Raw genomic sequence first — 6,972 nt, 5'->3', positions numbered from 1 at the left:
AGCACATCTGTACTTGGTTTACAGTGAATGAGTCTCCTGTCCTCGTGAACCAGGCTCGGGGCACCATTCCCCGCCTGCTCAGGCACCGGGACAGACACCCCAGGCAACACCCTGCCCAGTTCTCTGCACACTGCCCTGCCACTTCTTTCCTTCACCTTCTTTAGAGGATGGGGGAGGGAGGAAGGGGGGGCTTGACCCAGAGACCAAGAGCTGAAGGTCTGAGACTGCACCTTGAGGTAGCAGACGGGAGGGGACAAACACGGGAAAGCATCCAAGAGTACAGTATGTCTAACATTCCTTTGTAGTAGTCCTCGCCCCCCCCTCCCCCATCTTGATTTGTCCATAAGTCTCTGTCTTTGTCTGTGGTGGGTGTCTGTCCATCCCAGTTACTAGAACTACCTACTTGAGACTTCCTTGTTCCAGCCCAGGACTGCAGTGGGCAGTAGGGACGAGATGACACCCAGGAATGCTTGTCCTGTACCAACCCCTGTCAGTCTGTCCGTCCATCCGGCAGTTATGGTAGCACTAAGCCCAACCACTGGGCTTTGCACACTACAGTGGTTAGCTGCCCAGACAGGGCCTGGAGGTGACAGAGCCCAGAGGTCCCAGCTCCTCAGGAGGCTGAAGCAGGCCACCACAAAGTTAACCCTTGGCTCAGCGGTTAAGATCTCTTGCTGCTCTTGCAGGGACCCTGGACTCAGTTCCCAGCACCATCCACAGCTCTGCCCGCCTACGAACCTCTTGTGGACCAGGCGCTCAGGGTGCACGTACATGCATGCAGGCAAGACACTCATGCACATAAAATTTAAAAAGGGGGGGGGAAACGGGGCTGGTTGGCTAAGTTTTATGGTACAAGCGCTTGGCTAACAACATAAAATCTTAGGCTCAAGTACCAGCCATGCAAGAATAACACACAGGAGGACCGAAGAGTTCAGATGCCCCCTTGCACCGCTCCCCATCTTACAACTGAGAAGAGTTTTCCGTTTCGTTGTTTTGTTTTTCGAGACAGGGTCTCTCTGTGTAGCCCTGGCTGTCCTGGACTCACTTTGTAGACCAGGCTGGCCTCGAACTCACAGCGATCCGCCTACCCCTGCCTCCCGAATGCTGGGATTAAAGGCGTGCGTGCCATCAAGCCCAGCCTGTTGTGTTTTGTTTAATATTTATTCTGAGTGTGTGTGTGTGTGTGTGTGTGTGTGTGTGTGTGTGTATGTGTGTGTCTGAGTGTGTGTATGTGCACCAAGTGCATTCAGTGATGGTGAAGGTCACAGAAGGGCATTGGGCTGAAGGACAGTGGTGGCCAGCCTGGTCTACAGAGTGCTCCAGGACAGCTAGGGCTACACAGAGAAACCCTGTTCTGAAAAAACCAATTAGAAGAAGGGGGAGTGGAGGTGGGGAGGGGGGAGAGCATTGAATCCCCTAGAACTGGAATTACAGACACTTGTACTATATGGGTGCTGGGAAATGAACCCAGGTTTTCTGGAAGGGCAAAAGTGTCCCCCAGCTGCAGAGCCCACCCTCCAGCTCCTCGACTACCTGTGCGTGAGACAGAGCAAAGAGTTGCAGGAGAACAGATTTAGGGACTTAGGGACCTCTGTCTTCCTGGCCCTGTGTGTGTCCAGTTAACCCCACCTCCACCTTTCACCGTCGTCCCTCCCAACCAGCATCAAGACAGTAAAACAGGCCACTCGCTTATGCTCAGCCTGGTCCTGCAGGCATGCCCCATGCCACACTCAGCGTTTGCTGGCAGATGTCTGTGGGGGCTGGGGAGAGCGGGATTCGTCCCCCAAGGACATCATTAAGGCATAGAAGTACTAGAGGGGCTTGGAGACCAGGGCGCCCGGGGAGAACATGGTGAAAACATGTTTTGTACAACACGTGTGCTTTCCTTGTCCGCCTCCTCCCTCCAGGCGTGCTCTGTGCCAAGGCTGGTGCTGGCTTTGCCTCCCTGGCGTATTCAGTTTTACCCTTGTGCTAGGTCTACCTCGGCTTGCCAGGTGCTTGGCTTTGCTGATGTATGAGCTGTGTGTAAAAGGTCCTGAGCAGACTGCCATTTAGAATAATGCCTTGGCAGCTGGGTGTGGTGGCGCACGCGTTTAATCCCAGCCCTTGGGAGGCAGAGGCAGGCGGATCGCTGTGAATTCAAAGCCAGCCTGGTCTACAAAGTGAGTCTAGGACAGCCAAGGCTACACAGAGAAACCCTGTCTCCAAAAACAAAAACAAAAAACAAAAAATGTTCAAAGACCCTGGGGCTGAGATTCTAGCTCTCAATCACATCACTGTGAGGGGGGGGCAGGGGGGCAGGGAGCGGGGGGGGGCGGGGCGGGGGGGCTATTCCTGTGTCCAATATGCCACAAGGAAGCAGTAGTAAAATCCCTGGGACACATGGTGTGCTGGAGTGATTCCGTTTATTCTGTCTTCTCCTGTTTTCCAGAGAGTGAAGCTGAGACACAGAAAGGGGAGGAATGACAGACAGGCTCAGGCTTGAGGTTAGCAAACGGAGATCAAGGCTCCAAACCTGCAGATTCTCCACTATTGAGGACGCTTGCATTTGCCCGGCTGCAGCCTCTCTCGGGAGGGGAGAAGCTTTCCCCTGCCTGTATTCTCCGCCCTCCTGCGGATCCAGCCCTGACCTGCCCCACTCCCTGGAGCTAGCATGTCTGCCTCCAGTTGCTGCTGAGTGAGGTGAGGGCTCCAGGTGTCTGCCAGCAGCGTGTAGGCGGGCGCGGCCGCCTGCTGTGCACAGAACCTGCTTAGGGGAGGGAGGGTCCTCTCTCTCCTCCATCCGTTGCTCAGGTACACCAATGCTCTAAGGGTCTCCCTTCAACTGTTTCTTTTTAACTCAGTGCTTGGGATCAGGCCCAGAGCCTTGTACACGTTTTGCAAGGGCGCTAACAGGGAGCCACACACACCAGTTGCACAGGTCTTCCCGTCTGAAGAGAAGAAAAGAATGGACAGCCCTTTGGAGGAGGGAGGGAATGGGCCTCTTTGTGGCCATGACACCTCTGGAGGTGGCAGAGGTCATGGGACCAATGGGGTTAAACTCCATCCCTGAACTGACCTACTTTTCTACCTGTGCCCACATCCCCTGAGGCCAGGGTGTTGGGTGGGGCCGGCCTGGCACCCCTGCACCCACACCTGGGACTTTCCCTGATTGGAAACTCCCAGGACCCAGGCCTCCTGCCTTCCCTGCCAACTCCCACCAGCTGCCTGGGCTTCACCTTAACTCCAATCAGAGCCCCGCCAGTCTCCTGCCAATCCACATCTCTATACCCAGACCAAGGGACCCCCATCCCTGTGGGTCCACCTTTTAGGGTCCTCTTCATGAAGAATTTGGGGGGCTGGTTCAAGACAGGGTTTCTCTTTCTGTGTGTAGCCCTGGCTGTCCTAGAACTCTCTCCATAGACCAGGCTGGCCTCGAACTCACAGAGATTCAACTGCCTCTGCCTCCCGAGTGCTGGGGACAATGCAGCTGAAGAATTTTCTGACAGTGGGGCTTGCAGGAGGATGTCCCTTGTTGATCATTCACTGTGTGACATGCACTGCCCAGGCATGTTCATTATGTCATCTAAGACACATGAATGTAATCCAAGAGCTCACAGTTATCCTGTGTGTGTGTGTGTGTGTGTGTGTGTGTGGAGACAGGGTCTCTCTGTGTAGCCCTGGCTGTCCTGGACTCGCTTTGTGAACCAGGCTGGCCTCAAACTCACAGTGATCCTCTTGCCTTTCTGCTTTCCAAGCGAGTGCTGGGATTAAAGACGTGCGCCACCCTGCCCAGCTCGGTTATCCTTATTTTATGGAAGAGGGAGCTGAGAAGCAAAGAGCCTGAATGACTCGCCCAGTGTCATACAGCTAGGACATGGCTGAGGTACTCAGCTCTTGACCTTAGCAGGCTCTCTTTTGTTTTTCTTTTCTTTTTTTGTTTTGTTTTGTTTTTCGAGACAGGGTTTCTCTGTGTAGCCTTGGCTGTCCTGGACTCACTTTGTAGACCAGGCTGGCCTCGAACTCACAGCGATCCACCAGCCTCTGCCTCCCGAGTGCTGGGATTAAAGGCGTGCGCCACCACTGCCCGGCTTCTTTTCTTTTCTTTTTCTCTTCTTCTTTTTTTAAGATTTATTTATTTGTTACGTATACAGTGTTCTGCCTGCACACCTGCACACCAGACCTCATTATAGATGGTTGTGAGCCACCATGTGGTTGCTGGGAATTGAACTAGGGACTTTTGGATGAGCAGACAGTGCTCTTAACCTCTGAGCTATCTCTCCAGCCCCCCCCCCCTTTTTTTTTTGAGAAGGGTTTCTCTGTGCAGCCTTGGCTGTCCTAGACTCACTTTTGTAGACCAGGCTGGCCTCGAACTCACGGCGATCTACCTGCCTCTTCCTCCCAAGTGCTGGGATTACAGGTGTGCGCCACCACGTCCGGCTCATAGCAGGCTTTCAATGCTTTTCCTTTAGCTTTCCACTCCCTCTCTCCATGGGATGATAGACTTGGAAATTAAGTACAGTCCAATTCAGCACACGTTTATTGAGCATCTTAAATACACCAGGCACTGGCATGTACCAAAAATACCAAGGTCGCTGACCTCCAGGACTGCGGGAGAGACACGTGTGTGGACTAGGAAATGTCAACCTCAGTGTCCCAGGCTGGTCTAGTGCTTGCTGGGTAGCTCGGAGGAGCTTGAACTTCTGACTCTGAATGTGGAATTACAGGCAGGCAGCACCTGCTTACATGTGACCAGAAGGGACACAGGGCTTCACACGTGCCACCTGAGCAGGCTACCAGCAGTTATATTCCCCAGTCCAGGAGAGTATTTATCTTTCTGTCTTGTGTGTGCTGTGTGCTGCGTGTGTGCTGTGTCGGGGTGCACATAAACATACCGAGGACAAGTAGGGCACGGTGGTGCGTGCCTTGCCTCGAAGCTCCGCACTTGGGAGGCAGAAAGGGGAGGAGCCAGAGATGAAGGTCATGCGTGAGTTTGAGGCCAGCCTGGAATACCTGAGACCCTGTTTCTTTCTTTTTCTTTTTCTTTTTCTTTGTTTTTGTTTCTGAGACCCTGTTTCAAAAAAAAATCACCAAAGGATGCTGAGGAGGTAGCTCAGTGGACAAGAGTACGAGCTGTACCTACCAGAGGCCCCGAGGGAGGTGGCTCACAATTGCCTCAGCTTCCCCCCAGCTCCAGAAGATCAGACACCCTTTTCCAGCCTTTGCGAGGCGCCACACACCTGTATCTCACACACAGACACAGACACACAGACACACATAGACACTCACACACACACACCTTTCACATATAAAAGTAAAATAAATCTTCTTTAAAATGTTAATAAAAAAATAAAACTGGACTGGAGAAATGACTCAGTGGGTAAATGTGCCTCCTGCCAAGCTCAACAGTCTTAGGTCCAGACCCACACAGTGACTTGACATTTGTAATAAATATAAACAAGGAATTTTCCTGGACTCGCTCTGTAGACCAGGCTGGCCTCGAACTCACAGAGATCCACCTGCTTCTGCCTCCCGAGTGCTGGGATTAAAGGTGTGTGCCACCATGCCCGGCGCTTGTTCTTGTGTATGATGGTTTGTCCATGTGTGGGGTCTTACATATGTGTGTGTGTGCAAGTGTATACATCTATATGTACAAGTGTGTGGTGTGTGTGTAGTGTATCTCTGTGTGTATATATGTGTGTGTGGTATGTCTGTGTGTGGTGTGTGTCTGTGTATGTGGTGTGTGTCTGTGTGGTGTGTGTGGTGTGGGTGGTGTGTGTATGTGTCTGTCTGTCTGTCTGTCTTTGGTGTGTGTGTGTGTGTGTGTGTGTGTGTGTGTAGGTCAGCCACAGGTGGTATTCCTCAGGAATCATTCACAGTGTTTTTTGTTTCCTTCCTTCCTAAAGATTGTATTTGTTCTGAAGTTACATGTGTGAATGTTTCCACACATGTATGTGGACTGCCTTTGCGTGTTGCCCTTGGAGTCCAGAAGAGGGAATTGTGACGATCTACCCTGTGCGTATTAGGAACTGAACTCACGTCCTCTACAGAAGCAGCAAATGCTCTTATTGCAGGGCCGTCTCTCCAGCCCCGTTCCAGGGTGGTCTTGTTTTGTTTTGTTTTTTCAAGACAAGGTTTCTCTGTGTAGCCCTGGCTGTCCTGAACTCACTCTGTAAACCAGGCTGGCCATGGATTCAGATAACCGCCTGCCTCTGCCTCCTAAAAGCCACGCTTAAAGGTGTATGTCCATCACCATCAGCTCCTGTTCTGTGTTTTTAAATATATATATAATTTAATTAATTTTATTTTATGTGCATTGGTGTGAGGGTGTGAGATCCCCTGGATCTGGAGTTACAGACAGTTGTGAGCTGCCATGTGGGTGCTGGGAATTGAACCTGGGTCTTTTGGAAGAGCATACCATGCTCTTAGCCACTGAGCTACCTCTCTAGACCCCCTCCCCCCATTCTGTGGTTTTAAAACTGAGTCTCTCAATGGCCTAGAGTTACCAAGTAGGCCACACTGTCTGCCCAGTGGCCTCCAGAGATTTGCCTGCCTCTGCCTCCCCAGTGCTAGAATCACAGGCACGCACCACCTTATGTGGGAATCAAATAGACCCTTATGTGTGTGTGCAAACCTCCAACTGAACCTTCCTATTCATTTGTTCAATTTTATCACCTATATATGCATCCCTTAAAACCCCAGTTTTGAGCCGGGCGGTGATGGCACACACTTTTAATCCCAGCACTTGAGAGGCAGAAGCAGGCAGATCGCTGTGAGTTCGAGGCCAGTGTAGTCTACAAAGTGAGTCTAGAACAGCCAAGGCTACACAGAGAAACCCTCCAGGGGGGAAAAAAATCAATTCCCCCCTCATTATAGATGGTGGCTCACAACCATCTATAATGAGATCTGATGCCCTCTTCTGGCCCGCAGGTGTACGTGCAGGCAGAACATTGTATATATAATAAATAAATAAATCCTTAAACAAAACAAAAC

The sequence above is a fragment of the Acomys minous genome (genome assembly GCF_964271855.1).
Source record: "Acomys minous genome assembly, chromosome: 12".
In the NCBI taxonomy this organism is placed as follows: Eukaryota; Metazoa; Chordata; class Mammalia; order Rodentia; family Muridae; genus Acomys; species Acomys minous.
Note: the sequence above shows the minus strand (reverse complement) of the source record.